Source organism: Bos grunniens, chromosome 10, assembly GCF_055505025.1.
Source record: "Bos grunniens cultivar Pamir isolate PY7600 chromosome 10, Bosgru_T2T1.0, whole genome shotgun sequence".
Classification (NCBI taxonomy): domain Eukaryota; kingdom Metazoa; phylum Chordata; class Mammalia; order Artiodactyla; family Bovidae; genus Bos; species Bos grunniens.
This window is the reverse complement of record NC_141174.1, coordinates 47,937,235-47,964,510: the sequence shown is the minus strand read 5'-3', so window position 1 is coordinate 47,964,510 and position 27,276 is coordinate 47,937,235. Positions and strand designations below refer to the sequence as shown.

The window sequence follows — 27,276 nt, the reverse complement described above, 5'->3', positions numbered from 1 at the left end:
CCCATCTCCTTCAGAATTTTCCACAGTTTATTGTGATCCACACAGTCAAAGGCTTTGGCATAGTCAATAAAGCAGAAATAGATGTTTTTCTGGAACTCTCTTGCTTTTTCAATGATCCAGCGGATGTTGGCAATTTGATATATGGTTCCTCTGCCTTTTCTAAAACCAGCTTGAACATCTTGAAGTTCATGGTTCATGTATTGCTGAAGCCTGGCTTCGAAAATTTTGAGCATTACTTTACTAGCATGTGAGATGAGTTCATTTGTGCAGTAGTTTGAGCATTCTTTGGCATTGCCTTTCTTTGGGATTGGAATGAAAACTGACCTAGTCCAGTGGCCACTGCTGAGTTTTCCAAATTTGCTGGCATATTGAGTGCAGCACTTTCACAGCATCATCTTTCAGGATTTGAAATAGCTCAGCTGGAATTCCATCACCTCCACTAGCTTTGTTCATAGTGATGCTTCCTAAGGCCCACTTGACTTCACATTCCAGGATGTCTGGCTCTAGGTGAGTGATCACACCATCATGATTATCTTGGTCGGGAAGATCTTTTTTGTACAGTTCTTCTGTGTATTCTTGCCACCTCTTCTTAATATCTTCTGCTTCTGTTAGGTCTATACAATTTCTGTCCTTTATCTGTCCCATCTTTGCATGAAATGTTCCCTTGGTATCTCTAATTTTCTTGGAGAGATCTCTAGTCTTTCCCATTCTATTGTTTTCCTCTATTTCTTTGCATTGATCACTGAGGAAGGCTTTCTTATCTGTCCTTGCTATTCTTTGGAACTCTGCATTCAGATGCATATATTTTTCCTTTTCTCCTTTGCTTTTCACTTTTCTTCTTTTCACAGCTGTTGGTAAGGCCTCCTCAGACTGCCATTTTGCTTTCTTGCATTTCTTTTTCTTAGTGATGGTCTTGATTCCTGGCTCCTGTAGAATGTCATGAACCTCCATCCATAGTTCATCAGGCACTCTGTCTATCAGATTTAATCCCTTAAATCTATTTCTCACTTCCACTGTATAATCATAAGGGATTTGATTTAGGTCATACCTGATTGGTCTACTGGTTTTCCCCACTTCTTCAATTTAAGTCTGAATTTGGCAATAAGGAGTTCATGATCTGAGCCACAGTCAGCTCCTGGTCTTGTTTTTGCTCACTGTATAGAGCTTCTTCATCTTTGGCTGCAAAGAATATAATCAATCTGATTTTGGTGTTGACCATCTGGTGATGTCCATGTGTAGAGTCTTCTCTTGTGTTGTTGGAAGAGGGTGTTTGCTATGACCAGTGTGTTCTCTTGGCAGAACGCTATTAGCCTTTGCCCTGCTTCATTCTGTATTCCAAGGCCAAATTTGCCTGTTACTCCAGGTGTTTCTTGACTTCCTACTTTTGCATTCCAGTCCCCTATAATGAAAAGGACATTTTTTTTGGGTGTTAGTTCTAAAAGGTCTTGTAGGTCTTCATAGAACCGTTCAACTTCAGCTTCTTCCGTGTTACTGGTTGGGGCATAGGCTTGGATTACCGTGATATTGAATGGTTTGCCTTGGAAACGAACAGAGATCATTCTGTCGTTTTTGAGATTGCATCCAAGTACTGTTTTTCGGACTCTTTTGTTGACTATGATGGCTACTCCATTTCTTCTAAGGGATTCCTGCCCACAGTAGTAGATATAATGGTCATCTGAGTTAAATTCACCCATTCCAGTCCATCTTAATTCACTGATTCCTAGAATGTTGATATTCACTCTTGCCATCTCTTTTTTGACCACTTCCAATTTGCCTTTATTCATGGACCTGACATTCCAGGTTGCTATGCAATATTTCTCTTTACAGCATCGAACCTTGCTTCTATCTACAACTGGCTGTTGTATTTACTTTGGCTCCATCCGTTCATTCTCTCCGGAGTTATTTCTCCCCTGATTTCCAGTAGCATATTGGGCACCTACCGACCTGGGGAGTTCATCTTCCAGTGTCCTATCTTTTTGCCTTTTCATACTGTTCATGGGGTTCTCAAGGCAAGAATACTGAAGTGGTTTGCCATTCCCTTCTCCAGTGGACCACATCCTGTCAGACCTCTCCACCATGACCCATCTCATTAGGGCCTGGCATTATCCCCTGACTTTTGATCCACAAGGAGCCTTTTTGCACATGTGTAGGGTCTCCCTCTGAGAAGGCCATGGCACCCCACTCCAGTACTCTTGCCTGAAAAATCCCATGGGCGGAGGAGCCTGGTAGGCTGCAGTCCATGGGTTCGCTAAGAGTCAGACACGACTGAGTGACTTCACTTTCACTTTTCACTTTCATGCATTGGAGAAGGCAATGGCAACCCACTCCAGTGTTCTTGCCTGGAGAATCCCAGGGAAGGGGGAGCCTGGTGGGCTGCCGTCTACGGGGTCGCACAGAGTCGGACACAACTGAAGTGACTTAGCAGAGAGAGAGAGGGTCTCCCTTGTCCCAAAAAGAGGGGTGTGGGGAGTGGAGATCCCTTAATCCTTTATTCAAACAGGGTTTTACCCCTCTTTGTCCTTGCCATGGTTATTACCTTAACTATTGCCACAACTGTTGCCTTAAGGGGTTTACAAGAGATAAAGTCTGGCTCTTTACCCTGTTTCTGTTGTTAATTCCATTTCAAAAGGCAAACAGGAGGCTGACTGTAAAAGCCTTAATTGAAGCCTACCTATCTCTTGTCTCAGGAAATGCAAACAGGAGCCTAGTTATCCAACCTGAAGCCCACTTCGTGCCACATGAAATGCAAACAGGAGGCCAGTTGTAAATGTCCAACCTGGAGCTCATCTATCTCCTGTCTCAAAGGACACATGTTTTTGATTCAAAAATGAGATGTCTAAGGGAAAATGTCGATGTTCCCATAATTGAGCTAAATAGTTTTATGAGTACTTTACAGATGAAGATTTCCTAGCTTTATAGAACTAGTGATAAGACTAGTATCTGACATTTAGTCTGTTGCTCTGTTAAGTGTGTGAGTTCTGAAATTAAGCAGACCTGGGTTCAAACCTTTGGCTTTGCCACTTACAAGGGATGGTCTTCAACAGTCTTCCTATGCTTTAACCTCTTTATCTATAGCAAGGATATGGAAAAAGGATATAATCGGGTATCCTCATTAAATGGTTTTTTGAGAAAAAATAAATGCACCCTTGCAGAGTGCCTTGCTTTGCTTAGCCAGGTGCATAACACACAGTGACTGCTTAATTCCTGCTACTTGTTATCAACAGCTGTTAGAAACAGTGACCTAAAATTCAAAAAACATTAATTGTTTTTTCCAAGTGTGACCCTTTGAGTTCTTGCCTTGTCTGCTGGTGATGACAAGCTTTAGTTTGGTGAGATAAGTGACCCATGATAACAGTTAAGAACAAAAGCTCTTGTCCTTAATAGACTAAAATTTAGAAACCTTAAATACTTTAAATACTTGACCTCTTAGAAAATAAGAAGGAAGATAAGACCTGTTCCATTTTTATTTCCCCTGAGGGTTTCAACTAAAAGTACTTCCATAAGGCAAAACATTATTAGATTATGAATAATGCATTATCCCTTTTCTGAGACAAGAAGCAATGGACCAAAAAGCCCACTTTTTGCCCCTCAAAGTAGTTACTAGTTATGTTAAGGGAATATTTACTTTTGAGCTCAGTTAATTTATTTATATATATATATATATATATATATATATATATATATATATATATATATAATTTCCCCCCTCCCCGCCCCTCCCCCCACCCCGTGTTATGTTTGTGGATGTTTTTTGTCTGAGCATTTTAAAATTAATTCTCTATCAGCTGGATAAATATAAAGATGTCATCCTCTCCCTTATTTTCTGCTAAGATTTTTGGTTTTCATTTAATACGGTTTCCACCTATGTTGCTATGGATTGAATTGTCTCCTTCTCAAATTGATTTGTTGAGGTCCTAACACATAGTTCCTTTACGAACCAAATTTGTGTCTGCTTGCCCGTGTGCAGTAAAGCCAATCCACTGACACTGGGTTGTGGTGAGGCAAAGTGCAGTGTTTATTGTAAAGTGCCAGACAAGGAATCTGGGACAGCTAGTTCTCAAAAAGCCTAAACTAAAGTTGGGTTTCAGGAAAGCGTTTTTAAAGGCTAGCCTAGGTGAAGGAGGGGAGTTGCGGGGTATGTGATCAGCTTGTGTACAGTTCTTTGATGGGCTGATGGTGAAGTAACAGTGTGGTGTCACAGGGGTTAATATTATCCATCCACCAGCTCTAGTAGGTCTGGAGGCCAAGTGCTCATGGTCATCAAGTAGTTAACTTCTTCCAATTGAAGGAGTTTTAGCATCTGTTAAAGTAGGAAATATGCATTGGATTCTGTTCTCTAGGTACTTCAGAGAGGAGCTAAAGATGAGTGACTGCCAAATTGCTTTTTTGAAGGTGATGGATATCTTTATTGCTTTGATTGTGGTGATATCACAGGTGTATGCATGTGTTAAAATGATCACATTGTACGCATTAAATGTGTGCAACTTTTATGTGTATATCAATTATATTTTGAAACTTAAAATCAGTATAAATAGAGAATCAAAATAAAATGTCAGGGGAGAACTACTTAAGTATTCTATAGGAATTACAATCAAGTTTTCAATAGTTCTAGAGTACAGGCTCAGTAGTTGTGGCACAGGGGCTTTGTTGCCTCACAACAACAATCTTTAACATAAAGGACTGTGGGGTATGTCTTAACCACACCAAGGCTGTGGTTTGTTATTATTTGAAAGATTTTTCTTTTGGAAGGACATTAACAGTGCCCGGTGACATTTCATGAGATTTCTCAGCATGCCATGAAACCAGATATGGAGATGAGAATCACTTTGTGTGTATGTGTGTTTAAAAAAAAATGATGTAAGAATTTAAATGCATAATCAGTCTCCAGAAAGATACACAATACACAGGCACCTGATACCAACAATTCTTCAGGGGCTGGTAACTAGGTGACTGAGGGTAGTAGAGGATACGTTTCCATTTGTGAAATTTACAGTTATACAACACAGGAGAGAGGGTCTTTGTAAGGTAATCAAGTTAAAGTGACATCATTAGGGTAGACTGTCATCCGATATGACTGACATTCTTATATCAAGGGGACATTTAGAGACAGATACAGACAAGATCACTATATCAAGATGAAGTCAGGAATAAAAGGGATATTTCTACAAGCCACAGAATGCTAAGGATTTCCAGCAAACCACCAGAAGCTAAGGGAGAGGTGTGAAACAGGTTCTTCCTCAGAGCCCTCAGAAGAAACAAACTGCTGACATCTTGACCTTGGATGTCTAGCCTCCAAACTGTGAAACAGTCATCTTCTGTTGGCTTCAGTTCCTCCCCATATGTGATGCTTTGTCATAGTACCCCTGGAAAGGCAGCGATCTGTGTGCAGTGATCTGGGAGATGGCATCTCCAGCAGAAGGTCCAGGCTTGTTATGTTCCAGCTCTGCCATAGACTGGCTGGGTGACCTTAAGCAACTTAACAACTTTGAAAATTGGTTTCTGTACTTTGTTGCTGGCCTAACCAACAAAGCCCCTGTGCCACAACTACTGAGCCTGTACTCTAGAGCCTGTGCTCCGCAGCAAGAGAAGACACCACAGCGAGAAGCCACTTCCCACAGTTAGAGTGTAGTGCCTGCTCAGTGCAGTGGCAGAAAGCCTGGATGCAGTAATGAAGACCCAGCAGAGCCAAAAATAAATAAATTAACAAAACAAAACATAGAACCCTTAACAAGCACACAGCTCTGGTCCTAGTATGAGGTCAGTTCAGTTCAGTTGTTCAGTCGTGTCTGACTCTTTGCAACCCCATGAATCACAGCATGCCAGGCCTCCCTGTCCATCACCAACTCCCGGAGTTCACTCAGACTCACGTCCATCGCGTCAGTGATGCCATCCAGCCATCTCATCCTCCGTCGTCCCCTTCTCCTCCTGCCCCCAATCCCTCCCAGCATCAGAGTCTTTTCCAATGAGTCAACTCTTCGCATGAGGTGGCCAAAGGACTGGAGTTTCAGCTTTAGCATCATTCCTTCCAAAGAAATCCCAGGGCTGATCTCCTTCAGAATGGACTGGTTGGATCTCCTTGCAGTCCAACGGACTCTCACAAGTCTTATCCAACACCACAGTTCAAAAGCATCAATTCTTCGGCACTCAGCTTTCTTCACAGTCCAACTCTCACATCCATACATGACCACAGGAAAAACCATAGCCTTTGCTGCTGCTGCTGCTAAGTCACTTCAGTCGTGTCCAACTCTGTGCGACCCCATAGACAGCAGCCCACCAGGCTCCCCTGTTCCAGGGATTCTCAAGGCAAGAACACTGGAGTGGGTTGCCATTTCCTTCTCCAATGCGTGAAAGTGAAATGGCTCAGTCGTGTCTGACTCTTAGCGACTCATGGACTTCAGCCTACCAGGCTCCTGCGTCCATGGGATTTTCCAGGCAAGAGTACTGGAGTGGGGTGCCATTGCCTTCTCCTAGCCTTGACTAGATGGACCTTTGTTGGCAAAGTAATGTCTCTGCTTTTGAATATGCTATCTACGTTGGTCATAACTTTCCTTCCAAGGAGTAAGCATCTTTTAATTTCATGGCTGCAGTCACCATCTGCAGTGATTTTGGAGCCCAAAAAATAAAGTATGAGGTAGGATGTGGAACAAAGTCAGGTCTTATAAAGACTAAAAGGAATATTACATCCAGTGACTGCTACTCCTACCTGATGGGAACCTTCTCAGAAGAAGTCGTCAATGTCTTAATTACTAGGTACTCACAGGGTAGGAATCTTTCTCATGTATGTAATTTAACTCTTATGTGGCAACGCATTTTGAGAGGGATGTGAACCCTTTTTTGGATACAGATCTACCACAACTCTATCACACATGGTATCTCAAATCATGTATTTGGGGAGTGACTTCCTGTTTGTTGAATTTAGTTGAAAGGTTGGTCCCACTCCACTCTCCTCGCCTGGAGAATTCCATGGACAGAGGAGGCTGGCGGGCTACAGTTCATGGGGTGATAAAGAGTCGGACATGGCTGAGCGACTGTCACTCACTCACTAGGGTTCAGTTGCGTCATCTTCCAGTCTCAGAACTTGAAGCCTTTACCAGTTTCCAGAAGACATTCAGCTGCAGAACATGTCTGAATTTTCTGGACTTTACTGAGTCCTGAGACAGTCTCAGGAGAAGCTGCTCTCTGGTCCACCATCGTGTTCACTTTTCTGTTTTCTTGCTCCTGTCACCTGCTGTCACCCCACTCACATCCTGTTCCCAGCCAGGAACAGCTTTCTCATCTGTCATGGAGAGGAGGCTTGTTTGTTTTGCTATTACTCTGGGGACCAGCTGAAACCCACGACCTATAGCAACTAAGCTACCCCTATTAGAATGATTTAAACATTTCCTCAGCAAACGGAAGTTTCTTCCTAAGGGATATTATTATTATACTCACTCAAATACATGTTTAAAAACTACTGTCATGAACACTACCCTCTCTTTTCAAATAGTATAAGCAGAATCCTAGATGTTTTATGCATTAATGTGGGCAGTAGTGTATACTGTGGTTGTAATTCTCTCAGCAATTCTAGGACTATGAATGAATGTGGATCTATACAGGACCACAAATAAATAGGCTTTATGATGCTAGAAATTTCTTTTCTAAGTGTTTGATTTATCTTACAGATTTAGTCTTCTTCTGATATTCTGTTTTTGTTCTGCTGTGAGACAGAAAACCAGGAAACAATAGGAACAATAATAGTTGGTCTTATTGAAATAGGTTCGAGGTTCTATTCTAGGTACTTTGTCTACAGTGTTGCCTAGCAGCCCTTGAGATAGATGCTCTGATTCTCACTTTTTTTTTCCCCCCACAGATGATTAAAAAAAGGGCTGAGCGAGTAAGTAGCTCCCTCCAAATAAGATGACCTAGTCAGTGGAGAAGCCAGGATTCAAACTCAGATGTTTGACTCTCGAACTCATCGCTTTAACTACTATACTGTACTTCGAACTCATTACTTTAAGTACTATACTGTACCGCTTAAATTGTAAATAATATAAAATGAAACTTTTCAAAGTCAGGAGGGGGTCCCTTTTTACTATGTGTCCCTAAAAGGTACACTTGTTATAGTCCATGGAATGTGTAATTTTTATATTATCCATAGAGGAATTGTTAGTTCATTCATAGGATCTCATTTTTGGGGTATTGGTGTGGATTGAGGATCAGGGAACACTTTGAGAATCTGAGGCCTGTGGTGACTTTGCGGCTATAGTTAATTGAGCATCATTATCGTAATTTACAATCATTCATTCACTAAGCACATGCTACATGAGAGACACTGTCATAGATGTGGGAGATTTAGATTCACATGGCTTGGTGATGGTCTTTAAGGATTGTCTCACTCTCTTGACCACATTATACAATATCTGTCTAATTCAGTAAGATCAAGTAGGAGAGTGAAGGTAGAATGTGATCAAAAAATCAGGTAAGAATGGGAAATAAACTTAAACCTTTATACCCCCAGTTCTGATTAGAAAGTTAAGTGAGTTTAATAAAGAAGAGAAGTATGACTTGAGTTAAATCTTGTTAGGAGTTTAGAAAGATGAGGGCTGCTCTAGTTACATTTACATTTCCTCAGCAAAGAGGAAATCTAAACACTGATTTCATTTATTCTTTTTTTCCTGGACCAGACAGACCTCATGTTAGAGACCATGGATTCAGATTCCTTACCCTTGAAAAGCTCACTGTTTTGGGAAAAATGAAGGAGTGAGTTAATTGTTATATAATTCACCGGGTTAAAACCCATATTAGAGAAATGAACATGGATTTGAGAACTGAATATCTCTGATTAGAGATCTGTCAAAAAAGGCTTTGTAAATGAAATTACACATAAGCTGGGCTATTAAATAGGAAATTGCTGGGCACTAATGGGATAGAATTAGAGAATTAGATAAATGTTTCTGCTTGGTGAGTGTAGAAATGTTAATGTTCTTTCGTTTTCTGTTTGATAATTTGTAGAAATTATTTTTAATTACAAAAGTAATACATGACTCCTGTGCCCTTGTGAAAATTTTGACTGGAATAGATAAAAAGGAATATTCCCTGTTACCAACCCTCCCTACCAGATCCCATTGACCTGAGTTATTTTGTCTGTCAAAGATCAGTGTCATCTTTGTCATTTCTCTATTTTATTAAAAAAGCATAGAAAACCAAGTGCTGTTTTCCATATTTAAATACAAAAGGCATCATGTCATATGGATTGTTCACAGTTTTTTGAAAAACTCAACTTTGTCTCCTAGGTCTAACTCCTTTTCATCCTGTATGCTGTTGGTTATGTATTTATTTAACCATTCCCCTGCTGAGAGGTAGTTGTTTTTTCTTTAGTTACAAAGAATACTGAAATGAAGTCTCCTTGCAGATGTGTCTAAGTATGTAAATAACAGTGCAATTCCTGGTCAGAATGAGTATACAATTAAAATATTAACAGATACTGACAAATTGCATGCAATTAAAATATTAATAGACACTGACAAATTGCCTTTCAGAATGTTCTCATTTATACTGCCTCAACCAAAAAAAAAACAAACCTTATTTTTCTACATCTATAGTAGGCCTCCATATTGTGTATTTTTGTATTTTTTCCCAAACTGGATGAAATTCAAATTACTTATTTTACATCTCCCTACATCATAATATTGAGCACATTTTCACATGTTTATTGGTCCTTTGGGCTTTTCTGTGAGTTTCCTGTTTTCTTGTCATGCCCCTTTTTAATATTTTGTTATCATTTTTTAAAATTGGACTCACGATAGTAAGTGTTTGTTATCTATGCTGTGAACATTTTCTCCCAATCTGCCACTTCTTTTTAAACTTTGTTTATAGTGGGGTTTTGAAATATTCAATTATGATGTGTTAAGATGTATTGATATCTTTCATGATGACTGTCTTGTTCTGGGGTATGTTTAAAGAAAATTTTCTTCTCTCAGATGTGTTTAGTGATATGATCATATTCCTCATTCCAACAGTTAAACTGGGGACTAATATGGAGAGAACAACCCATCTTGAAAGCTGTAGAATTCCTATTAGCACATATAAAAATAAAATAGAATGTGAGGGAAGAGGACATTAAAGAGAGTTAACAACTGTATATTCTCCATCTGTTTCTAAGGACTAATTAAATGCCTTTGTATTAGTGAGCTGAATTGATGAATCTCAATGATGATTTGACCTACTTTTAAAAACTGTTAAAGTTGGTTGAGTAAACTGTTGAGGAAAAGAGAATTTCAGAGATCTGCAGAAGCAATTCATATTACTTTCAATACGAGTGGTTGTGAGCTTCCATTCTTAGGTACTAATTTTTAACTGCTTGGCTTTCTGTTTGTATATTGATCAGTAAAGAAGATAAATCATTTCCAGATTTTCTAGAAGAGCTTTGGCTCACAACTTTAGGTGTCCATGCTGAATTGACTGTCAGTTCCTCTTGAAAGCTGCCTAACCATAGGATATAAAATAAATAGCATTTCCCATCCCATCCTTTCACTATGAATGGGAACAGAACCTAACTAGACTCTGGCTAAAATTTTTAAAAGTGAGTTTCAAAAACTGTATCATCCAAGAAAAAGTCCCCATTCCTAGATTCAGTATATTTAAGGCAATTGTAAAATTCTTAAAAAAAAAAAAAAAAAAATCAGTCCTTTAGTACTGATACAAGGAACATTCCAGCCAAGGTGTAGATTTTGTTACTTTGGCTTCCTGACTTCTTAATTCCTTTGGGTAAGCCATCAACATACAAACCAACCGACAAATAACTAGAATAACATAATGTAGGTTTATGGCCACTGTTGTTTCTTGGCCTTGAACACCATGCCTTCTCCCTTTGTGGTCTCTGCTCTATCATAGTGTTCCAACTATGATATGTAGTTCAAGCCTGAGAACTACACTTGCTAGCATGGTAAAGACAGTTCCTGTTTTTTCAAAACATCCTGACAGTGATGTTTGGAAGAAAGGGATGTAAGCATTCTTCTCTGGCTGTGGTGGATGCTGACCACTGTGGGTACATGCAGTGGTGTTGGCAGTGGCTTTGTCGGGCTCCGTAACCTGCTGTCCATCTCAGTTTGGGAGCTGAAGGCATCTGTGCTTTAGCTGCAGTTTCCTGACTTCTGGGTAGAGTGACTATACCTCCCTGACTTAGGTTCCCCCAGCACGTGTAACAATTTACCACTGACTTATTTCAATGTGTTGAATCCTGCTCCCTTTGAAGTGTGACTGAGTTCTCACTGACTCAGAGGTTTCTGCTGTCTCTCCCTGCAGCCTGGCAAAGACTCCAGGATTTTCATTCCCTTCCTCTGATCTCAACTCTGGATCTGCTTTAGTCTCCAAAGAGAAATGATCTGCAATGGAAGACAACTTCTACCCAAAATGAGGAGGAGGGAAGGAATGGAAGGGATGAGAGGAAGCCTAGTTGTGGGTGAGCAGAGGGTGGTGAGAGAAAAGCAGTGAGAGACTGGAGAAATGGGAGGGAAAGGGAAAACAGCCAACCTTTCCAAACTCTCCATATTTCTTAATCCCCTTAGACACTTGGCATCCTCAAAGCTTGTGATTCCTGAGTGGAAGGAAGAAAGAGTAGTCTCCTTTATCTATGGCTGTACTTTATTTCCTCTTGAATTCTCCCTGGCTCAGTGTTTTCTCATCTTTCTTCAGCCTGTTAAGTCTTTTTGTTTGTTTTGTTTTGCCCTTTTTTTTTTTTTTTTTGCAAGGGATTGAGGTGGGAGGAGGAGAGGATTAGGGACAATATACTGTATATGTATAAGAATAAACTTTTTTTTTTCTCCTTTAAAAAATATATTAAAATCATTATAAATAGCATGAAAGGAAAATATTAAAAAGTCTTATCTGTATATGTTAATTCATATAATTGTCACAAGTACTAAGTTTTACTTTGTTTTCTATTTAACATAAAGAAAACTTTATTAAAGAAAAATAGGGTTGAGGAAAGCTGAAGAACTTGCTTGGATTCACACAGGTAAGAAGACCTAATGTAATGATCATGGTGTAAAGATAATGGACCTAAGATCTGAGCCCAGATCACCATAACCTAAGACCAGGCTTCTTTCTATCAAGGTGGAGCTGCTTTATTGGCAGAAGGATGGATTTGGAATCAGGGCCAACAGTGAATTGGGAGGAATTTCTAGTATATTTTCTTAAAAAATTTTATGCCTCAAGAAGAATAGCATAAATAATGTTCCAGAGGTGCCCTGGTAAAAGTCTTTGTCTGTAGAATTAAATTTAAAAAATCTAAAAACCCCAAAAGATTAAAAGCCATATTGGATTAGTTAACATTCAGAAAGTTTGGCTTCAACATCTTTTTAAGTATAGCCATGCCCTATTCATGAGTGTTGTTTTAAATACCCTACTTTATTAGGAGAGAGATTGTTAAAAACCTGTAGGAATTATGGAAAAAATAAGATCAGGCATAAGTAATGAATAAACTTATGAAAACCATTATCAATATGGTTTCACGTGTTTACTAACCTAGAATACTTAGGACAGCAAACTAAAAGAAATATTGTTTCACGTGTCTTAATTTAGTGATAATGGTTAATGTACAATTAAATTCTTCCTACTCTCCTTTGTTTACTAGAATTTTTGAAGATTTCAATAGGATATTTATCAATTCATTTAGTTTTGCTGCAAATAATATGCCCCTTGGTGTTTTTCAAATGTAGTCTGCTTTGTTTAATTGTTCAGACTATTATTTTGTGACAGTGTTGATCTATCCCCTAGGTCCTACCCTAACCACAGAAACAAAAGCATTTTTGATGTTTGAGATGGAAAAAGCTTTGGAGACTCTTAATTTACTGATTTTAGTTATTTCTAAAGTTATTTTTTTTGTTTTTAACAAGCCTAAATGCTTTGAGCATTTATTTTACTTACTGTGTACCAGGCACTGTTCTAAGCATTTTACCTGGACAGACTCATTCAATCCTCACAGCAACCTTTTGACGTAGATGTAGTCATGACCCCCATTTTACCAGTGAGGAAACAGGCATGAAGAGATTAAGTGACTCAGCCAAGGTCACACATCCAGTAAGGAGCAGACCCAGGGTTCCCTTCTCTGGAGCTTGTGTGCCTGACTGTGGCTCAGAGAACCTCTGTATGTTTGGGGTGTGCTGGCCATGGTGCTGCCCAGAGACCTTCATGCATGACTCTAGGCCTCTCACTCCTTCTCGCCAAATTGGAGGGCCATCTAGGTCTGATGTGATAGTCTCTTAGCTTTCTGTCCTTCTCTTAGTTTCCTTGCAAAAATTCTACTTTTGTCCTCTTTTCTCTTCCTGATTTCTGATTTGTGCTTTCTTTCCCATCTCTCTGATCCCTGTCTACCTTTTTAAACTGTCTCTTACAGATCTCTATACTGTGAATGGAATTTTATTTCGTGAAAAGTCTTAGAGGTAAAATGTCTGTGTTAAAAAACTTGATACAAGGGGGTACTAACTTAAGAGAGGGGTTATTGTTCCTATAATCTTTCTAACTCAGACTTAACACTAAGAGAGTGCTTATCCTCAAAATACTTAATTTTTAAATAAATTAAAAAGAGTTTTTATCATTACAAAAATAACATGCTGCTACTGCTAAGTCGCTTGAGTCGTGTCCGACTCTGTGCGACCCCAGAGACAGCAGTCAACCAGGCTTCCCCATTCCTGGGATTCTCCAGGCAAGAACACTGGAGTGGGTTGCCATTTCCTTCTCCAATGCATGAAAGTGAAAAGTGAAAGTGAAGTCGCTCAGTCGTGTCTGACTCTAGTGGCCCCATGGACTGCAGCCCACCAGGCTCCTCCGTCCATGGGATTTTCCAGGCAAAAGTACTAAGATTGTGCAAATTCAGGCAATGCATAAAAGTATAAAGAAGATAGTTAAGGTCACCCCATATGCCTACCCCCTGCTGATGAAGTCACAGGAAGTACTAATGATGACTAACCCAGCATCTTCCCTTAGACATGTACTTCAGTGATAGGGAAACTAAGTCCATACTTTTGAATAGCTTCAGAAGTTAGAATTCTCCCTATGGAAAAAAGATGGAAATACTTGAGATGCATGCATCCATTCTTCTTTCTACAGCTTGACAGACATCACTAATTGATCATGTTGCTTTATCACTGAACTGCTAGGCAGCCACTAACAAGCCTTGGAGATGGCATTCAAGATGAAATCTCTTTACCATCCTTGCTTTATGTTGACACTGAGCCATTTACCTGCTTTGAGGAATTTTATTGAATTTTCTGCTGATACCCAAGAGTTCAGGGAAAGCACTTCCAGGTGTACAGTGTGGTGCCTTGTATTTTCTTTTCTTTTTCCCCCTGAAGAACAGAGTCTTTAAATATCTTTTTTATATAACAAGATTCGTCACCTAGATTTATATCTTTCTTTGGCTTTTGATAACACTGCTGCTGCTGCTAAGTCGCTTCAGTTGTGTCCGACTCTGTGCGACCCCATAGACGGCAGCCCACCGGATTCCCCCGTCCTTGAGATTCTCCGGGCAAGAACACTGGAGTGGGTTGCCATTTCCTTCTCCAATGTATGAAAGTGAAAAGTGAAAGGGAAGTCACTCGATCGTGTCTGACTCTTCGCGACCCCATGGACTGCAGCCTACCAGGCTCCTCTGTTCATGGAATTTTCCAGGCAAGAGTACTGGAGTGGGGTGCCATTGCCTTCTCCGTTGATAACACTGGAAACCAACAATTAACAAGACATCTTTGTATGATAAAGGGCTGTTTCACGCTCAGCAGTGACTGATCCAATGCTTGCAGGTGTGTACCTCTAGTATATGTGGTTTAGATCTGTACAGCAGGGGGAGGCAGGGCCCTGCCCTTGAAGCTGCCAGTCAAGTCTTGTGTATGTATAGAGTTCTGCAATGGAGATTGCCCATTGCAATGAAACTGAATCCCTTTTTAAGGTGGCAGCTGGTGTGACTACCCCTTTGTTACATGCCTAATCGACTCTTTCTCACACGCACAAAGAACTGATTGCTTCTCTCTTGTGAGTGTATCACCCCATATAAGTGTTTGCACAAATAAGTGTTTGCAGGTTGGAGAAGATTGAGTCATCTCTTTATCCCACTCCCCATATCTAATCCCAGAGTAAGTCCTGTTAAACCTTCCTGCAAAATGTACCCTGCTTTTGAGGTCTTCTTACCTTGTGGCTCAGCTGGTAAAGAATCTGCTTGCAATATGGGAGACCTGGGTTTGATCCCTGGGTTAGGAATATCCCCTGAAGAAGGGAAAGGCTACCCACTTCAGTATTCTGGCCTGGAAAATTCCTGGACTGTATAGTCCATGGGGTTGCAAAGAGTTGGACACAACTGAGCGATTTTCACTTTCACTTTACCAGCTTTAGGCTGCCCGGTTCCATTGGCTCTTGCCTCCTCTACTCACTTGCTGTGTAACCTTGATCAAATTCCTTAATCTTTCTTTCTTGTTCATCTGTTAATAAAGTACTAACCTCACAGAGTTGTATGAGGATTAGATGAGTTAAGACAAGTACTAAAAAAGTGGCTGGCATATAAAGTTATCATTTCTGTGCTTCTAGTTCAAACTACTGTCATTTCTTGCCTGTACTAGTAGCCTCCTAACTCCTCCCTCCACTTCTTTGCTCTCTGCACCAGCCACACCAGCCTTGAATATTCCAACTCGTCTTGTGCGTTAGAGTTGTTGGCCATGTGATTCTTTCTCTCTTCTCAGAATTACCTTCCTTAAATGTTTGCATAGTTTGCTCCCTCACTTTATTCACATTTCTGATAAAATGTTACCTTTCAAAGTGGCCTTCCTTGGCTGTTGAAACAAAAATAACCCATACCTTTTCCTATTCTTTATTTTTCTTCCTGGCATTTATCACTACCTGGGATTACACTGTATATGTACTTATTTGTTTTGTTTTTTTGTATTGGAATAAAGGCTCCTTGAGAGTAGGACCTTTGCCTGTTTGAACCATGGCTGTATCACCTGTGCCCAGATTTCCAGGGCAGACTCTCAGAATATATTCAGTTCAGTTCAGTCACTCAGTCGTGTCCGACTCTTTGCGACCCCATGAATCGCAGCATGCCAGGCCTCCCTGTCCATCACCAAATCCCGGAGTTCACTCAGACTCACGTCCATCGAGTCAGTGATGCCATCCAGCCATCTCATCCTCTGTCGTCCCCTTCTCCTCCTGCCCTCAATCCCTCCCAGCTTCAGAGTCTTTTCCAATGAGTCAACTCTTCGCATGAGGTGGCCAAAGTACTGGAGTTTCAGCTTTAGCATCATTCCTTCCAAAGAAATCCCAGGGCTGATCTCCTTCAGAATGGACTGGTTGGATCTCCTTGCAGTCCAAGGGACTCTCAAGAGTCTTCTCCAACACCACACTTCAAAAGCATCAATTCTTCGGCGCTCAGCCTTCTTCACAGTCCAACTCTCACATCCATACATGACCACAGGAAAAACCATAGCCTTGACTAGACGGACCTTTGTTGGCAAAGTAATGTCTCTGCTTTTGAATATGCTATCTAGGTTGGTCATAACTTTTCTTCCAAGGAGTAAGCGTCTTTTAATTTTGTGGCTGCAGTCACCATCTGTAGAGATTTTGGAGCCCCAAAAAATAAAGTCTGACACTGTTTCCACTGTTTCCCCATTCATGCTCTCACAAATATATATATCAAGCACAGACCATAGGGTATCCCTGTTAGAATGGACCTCAGGAATCAACAAGACTAATATTCTTGTACAGATAAGCAACCTGAGGTCCAAAGGGGTGAGATAAAAACTTTGAGTCTACAATGGCTTGGGGTGAGTTTGGGGTAGGATAAAGGTCTCATGATGTATTGGGAAGGACACTGAGAATCCCAGTCCTCTCTCTGTATAAACTGTGCTGATTCTATGATCACCAATTTGGGGTTTTGGCTTATGCAGTCAGCTTTTTGACTTTCAGTCATTAGTAAGGACTTTTTGGAGGATTGGCTAGTTCAGCTCCTTAAGAGCCTGCTCTTTTCCCCTTAGCCATCGAATTCCTTGGGGCTTACTGGCACACATTTTCTGCTCATAGGTAGACTCCTGATCAGATGAACTTAATCCACACATTGTACCTCGCTTTCTCTATTTCTTTGGTAGCTGACCATATTTCCACCTCCCCATCACTGACAGCTGATGAAGCACAGCCCTGAAAGCCTCCCCTCACCTTCAGACATCTGGGACTCGCCCTGAATGTGGTGTTTCTGGCCAACTTAGCCCAGATTTGCATATGGGATTCAGGCAGCCCCCTAAGTGTGCCCAACACACTTAGATGCTGGTAGAGGCAAAAGTCCCAGGAAACCTCATCACAGCCTTTGATCAGCTGCCCTTAGAACAACGGCAAATATTTTTCCGTGGTTAAGATGAGCATGAACCAATTCCTGTGGCTGTAGGTGCAGCACCGTGGATGACACCATACTGTAGTCTTTCCCCTTTCCATACTTGCAGCTCCCTCTTCCAACAGTAGGACACTTAGGTTCCCTTAATTTTTGACATAATTTTAGACATACAGAGAAAGTGGCACAGATAGAACTGAGAGTTTCTATATACTTCTCATCCAGTTTCCCCTAACATTGTTGTCTTGAATAACAATGGTATGTGAGAATTGAAAAATTAACTGTAGTAATCAGACTCCAGACTTTCTTCATATTTTACTACTTTTTCCGCTGATGCCCTTTTTCTGTTCTAATATCCAATCTAGGATACAGCCTGGCATTTAGCCCTCAAGAAAATTTTAAAGATACCGTCCAGATTGTCCTGGATCTGCAGCATGAGTGTGAGGTATAAAGGCCCCTTTGCTGTGCCCTTTGATATAAAATTCCAACCTATGGCCTTTCTAAATGAAACTGAATTTTTATCTCAGTTTGAAGGAGAGAAGTTTAGAGACATCAAGACATACTACTAGGAAAAGTCATTGTGAAGTAGTCATTTTCTTTCCCACAAGTAATAAAATTTCAGGATCACAACAGTTCTTTACAAGAATATGAACCATGTGGATGGCGATTTTATTATCACTGAGTGGGGTGGGCTGAGATGGACCAGGAGGACTTAACTCCCAGTAGATGGTAGTTTACTCTTCTTCCTGAAAGGAGACAGGCTGGGTATTGAAAACTTGTAAGTGTATTATTGTAACTGATGGACAGGGAAGCCTGCTGTGCTGCAGTCCATGGGGTTGCAAAGTTGGACATGACTGAGTGACTGAACTGAATCGTACAAAACTTGGTGCAGTCATTGTTCTCTTCATTTTGGAGTTGAGAAAAAAAATGTAGTCATGAAGTATTTTTCAAAAGTTTTCAATGTTACATAGCAGTCAGCATCAAGGAGAAGAAGCATCAAACCTAACTTCCTGATTCCCAAGCTATGCCCTGCAGCTGTGTCCCATGGCCACTGCCCACCATGGGATCAGTCAGAATAGATGTGTGTATGTGGAAGTACTTGTAACTTTCAAAGTGGAATAAAAAATGAGGATTACAGCCACTGCAATTTAATAATGTCCTAATTTGTTCTGTAGTCTTTTTTGATTCCTGCATGGGTGAATTTACATACAGGTAAACCATATTTAGTTACCACATTTTGAAGGTAATTTGAGCATATGCTTCATCCTAAAACACAAACTTTATTGTTTTATGTGTTAGCAGAGTAGAAAGTCTTTATTTTTTACCTATTGTGGATTTCTAGAAACTTATGTAACTGCTAAAAATTGGACAGCAGACTTAATATTATAAGAGGATTTCTGCTCACAGAATGCCAGAAATATACTACAGAATCCCTAATTGCATTTTGACTTTCAGACATCATGTTAGAGACTGTTAAAATAATTTTGCTTAATATCTCTAATTTGTGTGTGTGTAGAAAGAGACTTGACCTCTCTGGTTCCAGTTTACTTACCAGAATACACGACTAATGGTACAGTCTACTGAGCCTCTGGTTGAGGATAAAGATGCTTGCTTCTAACACTTCTTATTTCTTACATCTAGAAATGAACATTTTATCTAACTTGTATACCATCTATTACCTTCCAAAAGATACTTGACTTCTTTGGCCCAATGTACTCATCAGTAAAATGGAATCTTATAATCACACCTACCTGATAGCATTGCTCTGATGATGTTTGTCAAGCATATTGTCAAGCTTGTTGAACAGTGCTTGGCACATATTAATAAATAGTAAGTGCTACATCTTTGTTAAATAAATAAGGCTAGAGCTTCATTACAGCAGCAATGTAATGATAATAAACCTCTGATTTCTTTCTATATTGCCATGCTTTACCTCAGTACAGTGGAGGAAAGTAACTAGTCTTAGTTAAACGAATAGTAAGAGTCAGGGTCATATCACAGCCCTAAATCTGAAGCCTACTCTCCTTCCTGCTAAGCCTTTCACTTACCTAAGATGATGAAGAGTTTAGCCTTCCTCCAACTTCCCTCCTCCCTATTGTGCCTTTTTTCTTCTCTCTCATCTCAGAGATGTCGAATCCCCTCTCTGTTTTTCTGTGTTCACCTTGTAGATGATACCATCCTCCGAGACTCTGCCTTTTCCAACTCTTTTTCTATCTCTAGTCTTTCTCTTCACCTGTGACTTCACCTCTTCTTCCACATTTAGTCTGCATCCTCAGCTTTGAGGTCAGTCTGGCACAGGAGTCACATTCTAATCCCAGGTCTGCCCCAATTGTGTTCATTTAGACACACAGGTCCAAAGATTCTCAAGTCCTTCACATTGACAGCAAAAGACAACTCTGAGTTTCCAATTCATTTATCATGTAGAACAATTGAATGCTTTGTCTAGACCTCTAGGATCTGAGCTATGCCTGAAGGTGGAGCCTCAGCATCCATAACCAGGCAGTCAGCTTTGTCAGTAGGTGTTCTCTCCCTAAGAGTGCTGTGACATCCTCTTTTCCCCAGCTGGTTTAAACTACAACCAGCTTATCATTTAAATGTTTTTCTTCCTCCACGTTTTGAGGGCACAAAGTAGCATGACTTAATGCTTTAGGGTGTACACAAGAATGTTATTAGATTTTAGAAGACTCACTATTCAAAAGTGTGTTTTTTCTTGTTCACAGTAGCATTACCAGAAAGCATTTGTCAGCTGAATCTTTTTTTGCATTAGACTAAGATCATGGCATCTGGTCCCATCACTTCATGGGAAATAGATGGGGAAACAGTAGAAACAGTGTCAGACTTTATTTTTTTGGGCTCCAAAATCACTGCAGATGGTGACTGCAGCCATGAAATTAAAAGATGCTTACTCCATGGAAGGAACGTTATGACCAACCTAGATAGCATATTCAAAAGCAGAGACATTACTTTGCCAACAAAGTTTCGTCTAGTCAAGGCTATGGTTTTTCCAGTGGTCATATATGGATGTGAGAGTTGAACTGTGAAGAAAGCTGAGCACCGAAGAATGATGCTTTTGAAGTGTGGTGTTGGAGAAGACTCTTGAGAGTCCCTTGGATTGCAAGGAGATCCAACCAGTCCATTCTGAAGGAGACCAGCCCTGGGTGTTCTTTGGAAGGAATGATGCTAAAGCTGAAACTCCAGTACTTTGGCCACCCCCATGCGAAGAGTTGACTCATTCGAAAAGACTCTGATGCTGGGAGGAATTGGGGGCAGGAGAAGGGGACGACAGAGGATGAGATGGCTGGATGGCATCACTGACTCGATGGACGTGAATCTGAGTGAACTCCGGGAGTTGGTGATGGACAGGGACCTGGCGTGCTGCGATTCATGGGGTCGCAAAGAGCAACTGAACTGAAGTGAATACATAGTTCTCTGAGAAATGAAACCATTATGGTAAGAGGAGCAAAGAGAGAGACAGAGATTGATTGATTGATTTAGGGATAATTTGACAAAATTGTGGAGGCTGGGAAGTTTGAAATATATGGGGGAGGCTGGCAGGCTGTAGACCCAGGTAAGAGCTGCTGTATTGCAGTTTGAGATCAAAGGCAGTTTGCTGGAAGAATTTTTTTTTTTTTTTTTTTTTTTACTCTGGAAGGTCATTCTTTATTCTCCTAAGGCCTTCAACTGATTAAATGAGAACCACCAACATTACAGAGGATAATCTGCTTTGCTCAAAGTCTACTGATTTAAATGTTAATATTTATTTAAAAATACCTTCATAGAAAAATCTAGAATCATGTTTGAGCAAGTATCTGGGTAACATGACCTAGCCAAAGTGACACATAAAATTAACTATGACAGCTAATTAACCAAAAAATTGTATTTTATGGACAATATATTTTTAGAAATACAAGCCAACAGTGCTTTAATGCTTGGCCAAGGGAATTTGAAGTTTATACTGTAGCTGAGAGAATAAGTTTCAAGTAGAGCTGTGACAGGAAGTTCAAGAAGATTATTTCAAAGGAATATGGATCATGGAAAGGAGAGACTAAGTAGGGAGGTAAAAAAGTCTTTTTTTTAAATGGTCTAGGCCAGGCGAAGTATGGGATGAACAGAAAAGTTAGCAGAAGTAGGGAAGATGGAGTGAATTTTGAAAACATTTCAGACATACAACTGAGAGACTGGGTCAACTGACTAAATTTGGGGGTCAGAGAAGGGAAAGTTCAGTAATGGCGCTAAAGCTTTCAGCTTTTATAACCAAGGATATCAGAAGTCCTGGAAGAAACAGAAATACTGGGGGAGGAGCAGTCTTTCTTTTTAGGTCCTGGGTGGGACCTCACGTCTGGATAATAACATGTCTGGCTTATTAATAACTTAACATTCATTTGATATGTCAACTACAAATTGGCACTTGCCTAGAGCATTTGCCAGTGACTGAACAACAACAAGAAGGGCATTTGCCATCTGCCTGGGATGCTGCAGCTGCTGATCTTTGACACTCCCTGAGGGGAATTCAGGGTGGAGAGTGAGGCTCTCTCTGCTCCAGGGAAACTGGCAGAACAGGTCTTTAGATAGCTAGATATTTTTAGGAACTGATTTCATGAACCCAGTCCTTGCATCACCTCATATCAAGAAAAGCAATAACTCCCTTCATGGTGACATCAGTTCCTCATGAATAGCAAAATCCTTTTGTAAAGTAAGTGCTTGAGTGCATTGAACTCACCCTTCACTAAAATCTTATATATTCACCTTCCCCCACTGCCTCTTTGGAGCAGTCTCTCAGAGCTATCTGAGGTGCTATCTCCCAAGCTACAGTCCTCATTTTTCCCCAAATAAAGCTTAACTCACACCTCTCACATTGCATGTCTTTTTTTAGTCGACAGATAGCTTATAAAGAAAGCGGAAAGCTGGGATTAATAACTTCATGGGAGCTCCATGAGGGAGTACAGCTATTCATATCACTTGATTATTGTGTAAGGCCAATTTTTTTTTTCTTTTCTTTCTAAAGATGAGGAACAAAAGAGGTTGGCAAGAAAACTGAATGCTCTGAAGCCACTAGCTCTTTGCTTGAAAGTGGTGAAAACTGACTAGTGAATATTCACAAAACCAAGCCAGGCTCACGGTTATCACATTGTGCTGCTGAGTTCAGCACAGGCAGCATGGCTGCGGCAGGGAGAGTGAAGGTCAGGAGGCTTGTCAGGATTTGATACAGCCAGTGGCCCATGGTAATAGCAGCTTTTTTTTTTTTTTTTTCTTTTCAATTATTTCGCCTTCATTTGCTCTCATACTCTGTTGCAATGAGCAATTCCCCAAGCTTGGCTTAACCCACTGGCTTTGACAAGGATATTATTCTCATTTTCTACACTGTTTACAGTTATTTTACTTTTGTAAGATATCTCTGACTGACTGTGAAGCCTACCGGCAGACTTGCAAAAAGGAGCTCTGTCAACCCTGAGTTTTAAGGAGACGGTCAGGATATGATATACAGAAGCCTATTGCTATCATCCAGCGTGGGTTGAAGGATCTCAGGAGAGTTCCAACAAGGTAGAGTTGGAAGAGGTCATCTAGGCCATTGCCCTCATGTCACAGATGAGCAGGTAGAGGTCGAGAGAAGTTATGATAAAAGACTGTATTAAGGTAAAGGTAGGGCTTGGAGCAAGAAGTGTGTGGTCTGACTTAGTCCAGGATTCTCCCATTCAGCCATGATCTAAGCACTTGGCCTTATGATAGATCCTCTGCAGGATACAAGAGAAGTCCAGGCATGAGTTCTGTGTTTCAACAACAACAACAACAAAAATTCTCCTAGATGATAAAAGGCACTGGCTCATTATGCACTGGGAAAGCTTTAGGTTCATTTTGCCACATCATCTCCATTTGAGTTTTTCCATCAGACTTACAAAACATTGGGACAATTTAAAAATCCTTTTCTTATTAAATCTCTAGGACCAAGGATAGTGACTATGATGACTTGGCAGCAAAAAAAGGAATTGCTACATTGTCATGGGCTTTTTCCAATTTACCACATATATGCTAATGGACCTTGTGACTGCTGGACTGGCTGGGATGTATTTGGTCAAGAAGAATCACTTCGGTTAAGACAACATGCGTTGACGTACCTCATGCAGATTGTTCCTGAATTATGGTGCATTGTTTGAGTGTAGGGGATGTTTACAGTTGTTGACTTGTTTCAATACATGCTTTTAAACTGTGGACTCATCTATAAAATACAGGTTGTCTAATGTGTTTGTGGGCTGCTGGGAGTCACTATGATCAGTTATGTGAGTGAGAGACTTAGAAACAAAGAAAATGCCATCCACCTAAGTGGGAAGAATAGACATAAACATTTTTGTTAGTTCTGCATATATGTATATATAAAAAATGTGGAAAATGTGAAAGTGCAAGGATACTGGATTCTCTACAAAGTATAGCACTTAGGGCTTTAGACCACATAGAAAGTCAAGGTCAGATGTGAGAGGGAAGGGACCAGGTTTGATGTCACTTGAGAAAGATATAAAACAGGTACTCAGGAGCATGTTGATGTCAAAGCACAGATGGGATAGGCAGTGAAGGCTCTGTAGCTGGGGTTAGCAAGATCAAGAGGAGCAAGGACTACCTGATGGGCCGTCAGAAAGCACAGCTGCAGAGATGGTTGTTGTTGTTGTTCAGTCACTAAATCATGTCCAACTTTTTGCGACCCCATGGACTATAGCACTCCAGGCTCCTGTCTTCCACTATCTCCCCAAATTTGCTCAATTTCATGTCCGTTAAGTCAGTGATGCTATCTAACCATCTTATCCTCTGCCACCCCCTTCTCCTTTTGCCTTTAGTCTTTCCCAATATCATGGCATCATGTGGCCAAAGTATTGGAGCTTCAGCATCAGTCCTTCCAATGAATGTTCAGGGTTGATTTCCTTTAGGATTGACTGGTTGGATCTCCTTGCAGTCCAACAGACTCTCAAGAGTCTTCTCCAACACCACATTTCAAAAGCATCCATTCTTTGGCTCTCAGCCTTCTTTATGGTCCAACTCTCACATCCATACATGACTACTGGAAAAACCATAGCTTTGACTATATAGATCATTGTTGGCAAAGTGATGGCCCTGCTTTTTTTTTTAAAATTTTTTATTTTAACTGAATCAAAGATGAATATTGTTAATGATAAAAGCCACAATTCACAAAGAAGACGGACATCATAAACCACTGGACACTATAACAACAAAGAAAGATACATAAAGCAAAAATCAGAAGAAATATAGGGAAAAGAAAAAATATATAATCATAGTGAGACATATTAACATTTCTCTGAGAATTTTTTTCAAGTGCAGAAAAAATAAGAATAGGAGCATCTTGAATGATGTAATCAATAATTTAAATATAATAGATTTATATTTAATTAATTTATATTAATATCCTACATAAAATATTTAAAATTTTATGTCTCAACTGCTGTTATTAGATGTCCATAGTACATTTAGTAAAACTGGCAAAAAGATAAATATTACTAAATTTCAAAAAGTCGAATTTCTTTTTTTGTGTGTGTGATTCAGTTATACATATACATACATATTAGTCTTCAGATCATTTTCCATTATAGGTTATTATAAGATATTGAATATAGTTCCCAGTTCTATATAGTAAACCTTTGTTTGTTGCATATGCTTGTTGCATATCTATTTTTTAAATTAGAAATCTAGTGTTCTATTCATACTAAGTCAAACAAGTGGAATCAAAATGTCATAAGTTTTTTAGTTAGGCAGAAATTTATAAGTTTTCTAAAATATATATATTCTCTATATTATTTATATATATTATACAATAACTTTTCTGCTACACTTTATAAAGGCCTGAGAAAGAACCTAAAAAAAAAAAGGGAGATGGAGAAATTGGAAAACATAAACTAAATGAAATGAGAGCACTGAATATGAAATAGAAAAAATGAAACAAACTAGAAACAAGTAAAAGCTCCTCATATAGTCCAGTTGTTTTTAAACATGGCTGCTCATTAGAAACATATCTGCAGCTCTGCAAAAAAATAAAAATAAAAACAGTAACTGGGTATTTGTATTTTCAAAAACTTCCAGGATAATTCTGATATCCATCTGGATTAAAAAAAAATGATTATAGGTTTTTCTAATAAATGGCAGTTTTGGTGATACAGAATTCTGTTATTTTTATGTTGACCAATCATGATACATTTGTATTAAGTACGTAATACTTAATCACAATAGTAAAAGATGTTTATCTGTTTTCACAATCAATAACCAGACAAAAAAGACAATTACAATTGCAGCCCATAATGAAAACATGATTAACCTAACAGTATAAAATAATTACATACAATTTGGGGGGTCAAGCAGAGTGATGTAAGTGAAAGTGCATACATGCACATGTTTACATCTGCTCAGCCAGCCTATTCTGCCTCCATTCTTTTCTGAGATCCTGAATCATCTTCACTGTCATTATTCTGAAATCTTTTTCTGGAAGGTTGCCTATCTCCACTTCATTTATATGTCTTTCTGGGGTTTTATCTTGTCCCTTCATCTGGAAGGGACATTTCTGCTTTTTCATGCTGATTAACTTTCTGTAATGCGGTTTTGTTTTAGTCTCTGTGGGGCTGTGGGATTTTAGTTCTTCTTGCCTCTTCTGTCTGTGCTCTGATGGAGCAGGCTAAGAGGCTTGTGTAAGCTTCCTGATGGGAGGGATTGGTGATGGGAAAAACTGGGTTTTACTCTGGTGGGCAGGGCCTTGCTCAGTAAAACTTTAAGCCAATTATCTGCTGATGGGTGGGGTTGTACTCCCTCCCTGGTAGTTTTTTGGCCTAAGATGACTCAGCCCTTGGGTCTACATGCTCTATGGTGGGGTTAATCAGTATCAGTATCAGTTCAGTCTTTGCAACCCCATAGACTGCAGCACACCAGGCTTCCCTATCCATCACCAACTGCCAGAGCTTGCTAAACTCATGTCCACCTAGTCAGTGATGCCATCCAACCATCTCATCCTCTGTCATCCCCTTCTCCTCCTGCCTTCAATCTTTTCCAGCATCAGAGTCTTTTCACATGAGTCAGTTCTTTGTATCAGGTGGCCAAAGTATTGGAGCTTCAGCTCCAGCATCAGTCCTTCCAATGAATATTCAGGACTGGTTTCCTTTAGGATTGACTGGTTTGATCTCCTTGCAGTCCAAGGGACTCTCAAGAGTCTTCTCCAACACCACAGTTCAAAAGCATCAATACTTCAGCTCTCAGCTTTCTTTATGGTCTAATTCTCACATCCGTATAGGACTACTGGAAAAAACATAGCTTTGTCTAGACAGACCTTTGTAGGCAAAGTAATGTCTCTGCTTTTTAATATGCTGTCTGCTGCTGCTGCTCAGTCACTTCAGTCATGTCCGACTCTGTGTGACCCCATAGACAGCAGCCCACCAGGCACCTCTGTCCACAGGATTCTCTAGGCAAGAATACTGGAGTGGGTTGCCATTTCCTTCTCCAAATTTGCTGTCTAGGTTGGTCATAACTTTCCTTCCAAGGAACAAGCAAGCATCCTTTAATTTCATGGCTGCAGTCACCATCTGCTTTGGTTTTGGAGCCCCCCCAAAACAGTCTCTCACTGTTTCCATTGTTTTCCCATCTGTTTGCCGTGAAGTGATAGGACTGGATATCATGATCTTAGTTTGCTGAATGTTGAGCTTTAAGCTGACTTTTTCACTCTCCTCTTTCACTTTCATCAAGAGGCTTTTTAGTTCTTCACTTTCTGCCAAAAGTGTGATATCATCTGCATATCTGATGTTATTGATATTTCTCCTGTCAATTTTGATTCTAGCTTATGCTTCATTCAGCCCAGCATTTCGCATGATGTACTCTGCATATAAGTTAAATAAGCAGGGTGACAATATACAACCTTAACATACTCCTTTGCTGATTTGGAACCAGTCTGTTGT

The 27,276-nt window shown here is 40.0% G+C and overlaps 1 protein-coding gene across 29 annotated transcripts in view; it reads left to right on the top strand.

Moving 5' to 3' along the window:
- Positions 1–27,276, top strand: part of LOC147364479 (uncharacterized) — a 537,088-nt gene that overhangs the window by 139,476 nt on the left and 370,336 nt on the right. For 2 of the 29 annotated variants that reach the window (XR_015134537.1, XR_015134544.1), the window contains exon 2: positions 11,284–11,440. The exons of 26 other annotated variants lie outside the window; for them this stretch is intronic. The gene's annotated coding sequence lies outside the window, so the exon portion shown is untranslated. Of the gene's footprint in view, positions 1–11,283; positions 11,441–23,284; positions 23,649–27,276 lie in introns of those variants that run through there. One more of the 29 variants, XR_015134545.1, reaches the window with a different exon arrangement.